This window comes from Sceloporus occidentalis, unplaced genomic scaffold (assembly GCF_023333645.1).
Source record: "Sceloporus occidentalis isolate IW3139 unplaced genomic scaffold, rSceOcc1.0.p SCAF_6, whole genome shotgun sequence".
In the NCBI taxonomy this organism is placed as follows: domain Eukaryota; kingdom Metazoa; phylum Chordata; class Lepidosauria; order Squamata; family Phrynosomatidae; genus Sceloporus; species Sceloporus occidentalis.
In genome coordinates, this window is record NW_028316986.1 from 29,614,116 (window position 1) to 29,623,634 (window position 9,519).

General features: G+C 40.6%; 1 long non-coding RNA gene across 1 annotated transcript; it reads right to left on the minus strand.

Moving 5' to 3' along the window:
• Positions 1 to 1,531: 1,531 nt before the first annotated feature.
• On the minus strand, positions 1,532 to 9,247 carry LOC149310562 (uncharacterized). The gene is made up of 3 exons (XR_016281584.1): positions 9,060 to 9,247; positions 7,823 to 7,948; positions 1,532 to 1,806 (listed from the first exon to the last, which is right to left on the minus strand). It is a non-coding gene; the product is annotated as an uncharacterized LOC149310562 (long non-coding RNA).
• Between the last annotated feature and the right edge of the window lie 272 nt (positions 9,248 to 9,519).

The following is a 9,519-nucleotide window of genomic DNA, read 5'->3' on the forward strand; positions in this document are numbered from 1 at the left end:
TCCTATGATTCTGTGATTTGATGATTCTAAATCCATTACTCCTCAGGATTGTAACACCACAAAATGTAGAAATGTTGGGGGGAGTGTTAATACTTGTCCTTGGTACTGCATACAGTTAGCATTATACCACAATCCCTTGCAAAAATTCTGAACTATTTTGAAAAGAGGGAAACATGTGATTTACATAATGTGACATTCCTGGCCATGGACATCAGCAATTATATCTCATGTAGTATTTAATGCAAATGTCTTTCACAACCCTCTAAATAAGAGTGGGAGTAATAAACATCAAATTAAAACATCTTTATTTACTCACCCCATTCATCCAAGATTTTTCCTTAATTAGAAGGAAATGTGGGCTGTCGGGGACATTTTTGCCTTCTAAAAAGTCTCCCTCTCCTTATTATTTGGGCCCTGGAAAAATCTTTTTTCCCCCAAACAGGAGGTTTTTCACAGCCCACATGTCACCCAGGAACCACACCCTGCCCACTCCTGTGCTAGAATCTAAAAGCAACATGGTTCTGATTTATCTATTATAATCTGCCCCGCACACTTAGAACATCCGGGAAGAACCTGTTGGAAATACCATCTTCCAGATATGTCTCCACATCCCAGAGGGCTTTTTCTGTAGCAGCCCCATGGATCTGGAATAGTCTTCCCGAGGAGCTCCGTCTTATGACCCCCCTGGAATCATTTAAAAAGAGACTTAAAACCTTTCTCTTTTGCCAAGCCTTCCCCTCTGTAGAATGAATAGTATTTTCGATGCGATTGATTCCCTGCCTTACCCTGCTGTATGTTGTCCATAGAGTTTGTAGAATTTTATATTGGAGTTTATTTATCCTGTTTTTATGAGATTGTGTCATGGTTTTTAATTAGTTTGTAACCCCACTTTGATCCTATGGGAGAGGCGGGGAAACACAATTATTATTATTATTATTATTATTATCCAATAATCTTCATATACGATAATGTTCCTTTAAAAATTCACATCTCAAAAAAACCCAAAAAAACAACCCACACCAAAAACAAGTATAGATCTTTGCTTGGTTAAAGGATAATTACTTTAGCAATGTAATTGATTCATATAAATTCTTGCAGTTTTTCTACATGAATGTGATTGAATAATTGCATGGTGATTTGCAAAATTACTGTGACATCAATCTATAATAATTTTTTTAACGTTTAATTTTTTTTTAATCTTGTATATGAGAGAATCCATTTCTTTTTATTGTGATTTATCATATTCACAGCATCCAGCAAGGCTAAAATGATGTTGCACCTGTAAAACTTGTATTTGCTTTTGAAATTAAACATACCTTAATGTAACTTTACATTTCTAGGAAGTATTTCGTTCAAAATTTCCATTTCTATGCAATGTTTTCCATTTCTACAACTATATTGTGAATGATAGTAATTTCCTTAATAACCTGAGGTGAAAGGATTTTAGGTTGTGGGCAGCAATGCAATCCTGCAGAGATTCAGTTCCCAAATAAAACTGACAATGGCACAAAACAAAATGAGGACTTGTGTATTTATTTATTTATTGGATGTGTGTTTTGTATTTTGCTTCAAAACAAGGCTCAAGGTGTTGTGCTCACAGGAAAATTAAATTACAACTTTACATGCAGGGTAACTTGCATTACACAAGTTACTTTCAGATTTTCTATAGATTTTGATTACAAAAGTCTTCTTCATCACAACAGGTGATTGCAATACGTACATTTTGTATTTGATAATCATTTGTTTCACCACAACTGCCACCACGCCTTCCCACGCAGTCTCTATCGATCATAATTAAGTTTCCATCTAGGAAGAGTTAACAGAGGGAGAAAGCGGACATTCAGTGTTTTTTTCTCTCTTTAAATCAATCAATGTGCACTAGACAAGGTATACTGAAATCATTTGTTCTCATTGCAGGCTCAGATTTTAGCAGGCTACTCATACTTCCAGTTTACTGATGAGATAGATAAAAGCCAATGCTATGGAAGGATTTGATCCTTTTTGGCCTAAAACTACCATGTTCATGGGAACCAGTCAGATAATACGTAGGATGAATTCAGTTTATATTTATGCCACCAGTGACTGTTCTTTTATTCAAGCCCTTTCTTGTAGTGTGCACTAACTGGAAAAAAAATATTTCAGGAGCCAGTTTCTCTTAGATCACTTTAGAGCAGTAGTCACCATAGCTTTTTGGGCTACCACCTTTTTCCTCTTGGGCAACAACCTTAGTGCCCACCCCATGTATTTCTTGATGTTAGGTCTACTGTTCTACTACAAATTCAAAACAACCAATCTCATTCACTGCTCTTTTTGCTCCTAGTGATCCTGGGAGTAGCAACCAAGCAACAGGTTGAGCAGTGACCAAGAAGCTTCTCACCTCTGCTGGCCTTGCAGCAAAGAACAGTGCAGGAAAGAGGCCTCTCGGTTGCTACTCAGCCACCTACTCAGTTGCTACACTCAGGTCACCAGGTGCAAAGGGAGAAGCTTCTCTCTGTCAAAGAAGAACTCTCAATCCATCTTTATTGTGGTGGAGAAGGATGCAGCCAGTGTGTGTATGAGGGGGGGGGGGGTTTACAAAGGCCACATGCTCAGACTGGAGACTGGCATGGACAGGGAAAAGGAGGCTTCAGGAACTGTTCCAAGGTGAAGAACTCTATCCAAGACTTGATCCCAGAGACTCCTCCCCCTCCTTCCCCAGATACATGACTTTGCCACGCACTTTCAGGTGTTCCCCACCACCACCACATTGTTTCTTCTGCTACCTCCTCTCTTAGCCTGTCTTACAAGAGAAAGCAGGAGCAACAATGCAACTCCAGCCTTTCAGCCAAGTCCTGGCAAAACTCACAAAGCTCAGTCAGGGTCCCAAATTTGAAAGCTCCTTTTTGCTGTCCCTTCTCCTCTGCTACATGCTCTAACTCCTTGGTCAGTGAGTCTGTTCCAAAATGGTGCCTTTTCAAGACACAGAAGGGATGCCCTGCATCCAAGCCTCATGAGAGCTTCCCAACTGCCACCACTAGTGAAAGATGCAGATACGGGAGTGAGCTTGCATGGGCAGGCAACAAAAGGAAGACACCACCTCACAGCATGAGAATGGTTGTGTGGTGGTTTTTAGGGACCCTGAAAAGAGGTTTCATGCAACCCTTATTGCCACCACAATCCTAAAGGCCACTGGTTCCCCTTGTCTTTCTTACATACCAATGCTTTGACTCAAGCCCACTCCACCCCACCACTCCCTGTTCCCTCACCACTATCCTGCTGCCCCCTTTTACCCTCACTGCCCCTTGTATCTTTCCACTGCCTCTGAAAGGGCATGGTGCCCACTTTCTCAATCATTGCTTTAGAGGTTCCCCAACTGACTCAGTGCCCAAATCCAAAACTTGATTCACAAAATCAAATTTTCATACCACTGACTGTAATGGGAAACCAACAAAAGGGTATATTATTTCTGAAGTTTGCCAGAAATAAGATAAAGTATACAGGTGTGATAGTTAGGAGTATGACAAACTTTTACTCCAGTGGCATCTCTAGGGCTGGTGTCACTTGGTAACTCATGGCATTACCCCCACCATTGACCTCCTCCCATACCACACCTTAGTCATGTTTTCCATACTAACATTACTCAAAAACCATAATTCCTGCATATCACTGAATCTAATAGTTGTGGCATAAACAACTAGCACAATTAAAGTTATAACTTTAAATTACAATATTATACACACAGCCTAAATTTATTTATGTATGTATAGTTTCATGTGGTTTTCAAGTGAAAATTTGGTAAAAGCTGATGTTTTTAAAGAGAATTTTAAAAAACAAATTAAAAAAAAAAACCAGAGACCTCTCCTTTCTCATTTCACTGAGCCTCACACCACTCACCCTACCTCTTTCAGCATTTTAAAGGGAAACAGGCAAATGCCACAGCCTGTTTTTGCCAAAACTTAGAGATGTGAGGAGCAGTGGTGTCACCCCAGAAAGCCAGCATGGTGTAGTTGTTTGAGTGTTGGACTATGACTCTGGAGATCAGGGTTGAAATCCTTGCTCAGCTATGGAAACCCACTGGATGACCTTGGCCAAGTCACACTCTCTCAGTCTCAGAAAACCCTGTGATAGGTTTGCCAGAAGTCAGGAGTGACTTGAAGGCACAGAACAACACCAAACAACAATGGTGTCACCCCTGTAAGGGTGTCACCTGGTGTGGTCCACGCACTCCACTGCTTTACCACTGCTTTACTCTGGAGTGTATGAGTGTGTTTCCCTGAATTCCTCCTGCATTCCCATCCCTTACTCTGTTCTATAGTTTTATGATATTTTTTATTTAATGGATTGAAATTCCTGTCCATTTTTATTTATTTATTTTATTTCATTTATATGCTGCCTTTCTCCCAGAAAGGACTCAAGGTGGCTCACAGATTTTATACACATTTTTCACATGATATTATAGAATCATAGAGTTGGAAGAGACCACGAGGGCCATCCAGCTCAATTCCCAGCCATGCAAGAATATACAATCAAAGCACACCTGTGTCCCAACCAATAGCCATCCAACCTCTGATTAAAGCCTCCAAAGAAGAAGACACTACCACTCTTCAAGGGAGTGTGTTTCCCTGTCAAGCAGCTCTCACTGACAGGAAGTATTTCCTAATTTTGAAGTGGAATATAGTATAATGCAATGTGATGCAATACAACACAGTAAAACGTTGATTGAGATCAACATCTCAGTCTGAAATGCATCTTTTATGGGAAGCAGCCACCTCAAGAACACAGCCATTTATTGGCCAACGGAAGGGGAGCATGGCAAAGATATTTTCCTATAGAAAGACATACAGCCACAAGGTACCTTCCCAGACCCCCCCAGTCACAATTCCAGCCTCCACAATTAGCAAAAGAAGAAACATCAACTTAACACAGGTGTAGGTTGGACTTGCACATGAGTAAGGCCACCCATGATAATGCAATATATTTGTACACATTTTCCCCTTTAATGTGTGCTTTTTAAATTGTGCACATTTTTAACATTCTTTTTTTTAAAAAAAGGTGAGGCACAGACCGCCCAAAGGGACAGCCTGCACCCGCCCCTTTTTGTGATGGATTGGGGCCAGAGCAGCCTCACCAGCAGCCCCGAGGCCCCAATCCACCATTTTTCCAAACACCGCTTCTCTTTGGCCTGGAAAAGGGGTGTCCTTGGGGCTTCATGCCCCCGGACACCCCTGGCACTAAAGGGGAGAAAGGGGTAGCCACTGTGGCCCCTTTCTCCTCTGCATCGCTGGCACATCCATTTGGTTCCTGTGCCAACTATGCAGAGGCCCAAAAGGAGCTCTGTTTTGGAGCTCCTTCCCATGCCATAAGCAGCCTGGGGCGGTGCAGAGATGTCACGTGCATGCCGCGCTGTTTGGATGCAGCACATGCGTGATGTCATTGTTATGCACATCATTTGGACAGCACCGCATATCGATGGCGCCGTGCACATGTACTAGGGTTAGGGAGTGTGTGATTGGTGTGCACTCCCTAACCCTAGTATTGGCATGAGTACGCCACTTTATGGCAAGCTGTACCACACCAAAGTTTGCTTGAATTACTATATAACGGACCACAAGCCTTGCACACATGTGAATTTCTGAGACAAGACATCCATTGCCTTGTGATGAGTATGGGGTCAGATACTGCTGATGACTCACTACACACATTTCAGCAGTATCTGACCCCATACTCAGGGGGGGGGGGCGTCCTCCACTCATCTATTTTCTTCACCTACAGGTTTGTTTCCAAAGCCAAACTGGTCTTGCTCTTAAATTCCATATACATTGGCCAATGTTTTTGCTCATTACCCACCATAGTTAAAACTGGACTTGCTACTTCATTTCCATACACAAAGGATTTTAAATTTGAATCGAGATACATACCAATGGCAGATATATGTCAAAGGTGCTTAAAGTTCTCTCTAAATACTCTCTCTCTTTCTTTGTTTTTGCAATTTATATAAAATGGCATACAAAGGCATTCCCTGTGCATTCTGGATTCTTCTTGCCTCATATCCCTTGTAGGATGTGTCCATTTGTGTTTCTGTGTAGGGCTGGACAATTGACAAGTGTATGTGCTTTCCCTAACCTGACCTCAGTTGTGCAGTTCAGTTCAGGAAGTGCAGTCCAAGGCTTGATTGTCTAGGTGAAATCCTGACAATGAAGAAGGTGGCAGTCATGGAAGCTGGTGGCATCCATGCAGTGGGGAGGTGAATTCACTCTAGGGTTCAGGATGAAATGTAAATGACCTTTCCAAGATACTTAATCTGTTTTAGATCTGGAGTTCAGTATGTTAGACAGCTCCTTCTAAGTACAGATAAAACCTCAAAGCAGTTTCACTTTCCTGCTGGCACAAATTTTTACCAGATGCTGTGAACTGACAGAGCACAAGAATAACAGAGGAGTTTATCAGACTGGCCCTGAAACGGGCCCAGTGAGTTCTAAATGTGCACGTGCAGTTCAACCAGTTTCAACTCAGCAGTTCAACCAGTTCTCACCCTTCATTAGCAGGATGGCCATGATAAGGGATTAATATGTCATAATGATCCAGTCCCATAGCCTGCACAAGCTGAAGTAAGGGACTCAAACACTCTGGAGAGGGCATTTTCAAGCTACAATTGCAAAATAGTTTTCCCAAACAATAGCATTTACATTTCTATATTGCTTCATAGTGAACTCAGCACTCCCTAAGCAGTTTACAGTCTGTAAGCCAGTTGCTTCCAACTAGCTGGGTACTCATTTTACTGACTTACTAAAGGATGGGAGGCTAAGTAAACCTTGGAGCCCTGGGACTGAACTCACAATGATGTAGCTGTAGTACCTGTATTTAACTATTGTGCCACCAAGGCTCCCAGTAGGATGATCCAAGAGTCTTCACTGCTAGGCAAAGGCCTTGAAAATAGTATATTCTTTGGAAGTTTTTAAAGAGAGGCTGGATGGTCATCTGCCGAGGGTGCTTTGATTGTGTATTTCTGCACAGCAGAGGCATAGACTTGATGGCCCTTCAGATCTCTTCCAATTCAATAATTCTATCATATTCTGCAACTCCCAGTTTAAAATTCATAGTTAATTTATTTTAATTATTTTCATCTTATATTGTATTTATGTATTTATGTTATACATTAGAAGGAACTTCTTGGAAATAAGAGTAGTTCTGAAATGGAACCAATTGCCTAGACATGGTGGAGTCTCCTTCTCTGGATTGTCTTCAAAAAGAGTCTGAACAGCTACCTGCTCAGGATGCTTTAGCAAGGGATTCGACCTGATGATCCATGGGTCTACAATTCTGTGATTCTATTTCTATGCTCTAATTTTTTGTGAGCTTTCCAAATAATTTATCTTAGGGGGTAGCTATATATGACAGCATTCATGTTAAGTGTTTTTGCCCTTCAAAGTGATAATTTGCTTAGGGAGCTAGTGGTGCCCAAACAATATATATGGCTAGTGGAGTCTGCTTGTGGACTACTCCATTCCATGTGACCAAAGGAGGTAGAAACTCTCCATTCCCAGAACTTATGGGCTATGTATTTCCTTGTCAGTGTCATAGAAAGGAGGGGCAGATGATATACAATGAGTTGTTGTGTGCCTTCAAGCTGTTTTTGAGTCATGGCAACACCAAGACAATCCTATCACAGAGTTTTCTGGTCCCAAGAGTGTGTGACTCACTCAAGGTCATTCAGTGGGTTTCTGTGGCCAAGCAGCAACTTGAATCTTGACCACTAGTTGTAATCTAACACACAAACAACTACACCATGCTGACTAAAAGTACAGAAGCTATAAATGGTAGGAACTAATCAGAATTATCTTACCCTTATAGGCTCTTACAACACTGCAAATACTTGTTTCAGAGTTAACTTCACAGAAACTATCTTCTTCACAAGGCATTTGAGGCTGTGTCGGACTTCTGATGTTACATTTTCTGCATCTCAAAGCACCTGCTCCAGAAGAGAAATTCTATTACTAAAACACTTTCAAAAAGAATTTCAGCTAATAAACTAGGTACACCAATGAGTTCTGCATGCTTTGCAACCATTTCTCAATGCACATTTCCCTAAAACTGTCAGTAAAGAAAAGAAACAATCAAGAACAAGCTAGATAATATTTTAGGTATTAGTGTTTTTGGCGGTGATGATGGTTTTGTTTAGATCACATCTTTCCTCTAAAACTGGAGCTCAAGGTGAAATGTAAAAATTAAAACAAATGCAGTTTGACTCTCCCCTATCTGAAATGTTTGGGACCAGAGATTTTTTGTATTTTGGAGATTTAAAAAGGAAATCAGAGTATCTGTGTTTGCATATACATACATAATATAGTAACTTGGTGTAAGAACCCCAGTCTATGTACAAAATTAATCTATGTTTCATATGTACATTATATATATAGCCTGAATATTTTATAATATTTTAAAATAATTTTGTGTGTAAAAAAAAGTTTGTGTACCTTGAACCATCAGAAAGCAACAGTGTTACTATCTCAACCACCCATGAAAGAGAGATTTAATTTTTAAAATATTTTGGATTTTTGAATTCTGGATAAGGGAGACTCAACCTGTATAGACAAAAGCACACACAAAAACAAAGGTATAAACATTACAAACAGAGTATTTGCAGCAACCCTGAGGAGTGATTGCAGAAAAAAGGCTTGAGTTTATTCTGTGGTAGTTCTGTTTACTAGTTGCAGGTCCTAAATGTTCTACTTCGCTTCAGCCATAAACCTTAGATGCACACTTTCCTGAATTTCTGATTCTTTTACGAAGGCTACTTTGGTCATGATCACCCGTTGTTGTATGCCACACAGGGAGTTTCACACATACAACTGGATTAGCATGATTTGTAATGCGTTTAACTTTTGTTTAGATTGTTTGCCCCATTCTTTTCTGCAACAACAAATTAAAATGAAGTATAGTTTACTACTTTCCTCATTTCTCGAAAAAAAAGTGTGACTCTCCATTGGGGAGCATTTTTCCAGAACTGCTAGTCATGTCAAGTCTGCTAAGAACTTGCTAAATCAGAAATCCTTCTTCCAGCTCTGGCCAATGGACCTTACCTCCAGGTGTCAGGTGGAGGAATGCACAAAATGTTAGGAGCAGGATTTGGTCCACAAGGAGCATCTGGAACCAGGTGGCGTCTGTGTGCCAGAACAAAGTACTAAAATATAGAGGATAATACACTGACCAACACTCTCTCACAGCAATTGGGACAAGCTGCCTCCTTTTATCCCCTTGATGCTCTGCAGTGCAAGCAGCTTAGAGAACATCCTGCTCCCATGGGGAACAAAAAGGAATGCCAATGGACCATGAAATTGTAAACTACTACACATAGCCAAAAATGCAGTCGCTTCATTTCACCCATAAACTTCCTCTGTGTGATGAAGAAGAGTCACATGGAAGCTGGGAATGATCTCTAATAGAGAGTGAATGGAGGAATCTGTATCTATGATCTTGATTAAAGAATAAAGAGATAATTTCATAGAAATAAAGAGGAAATCCTGTATTATAGGGAATCAC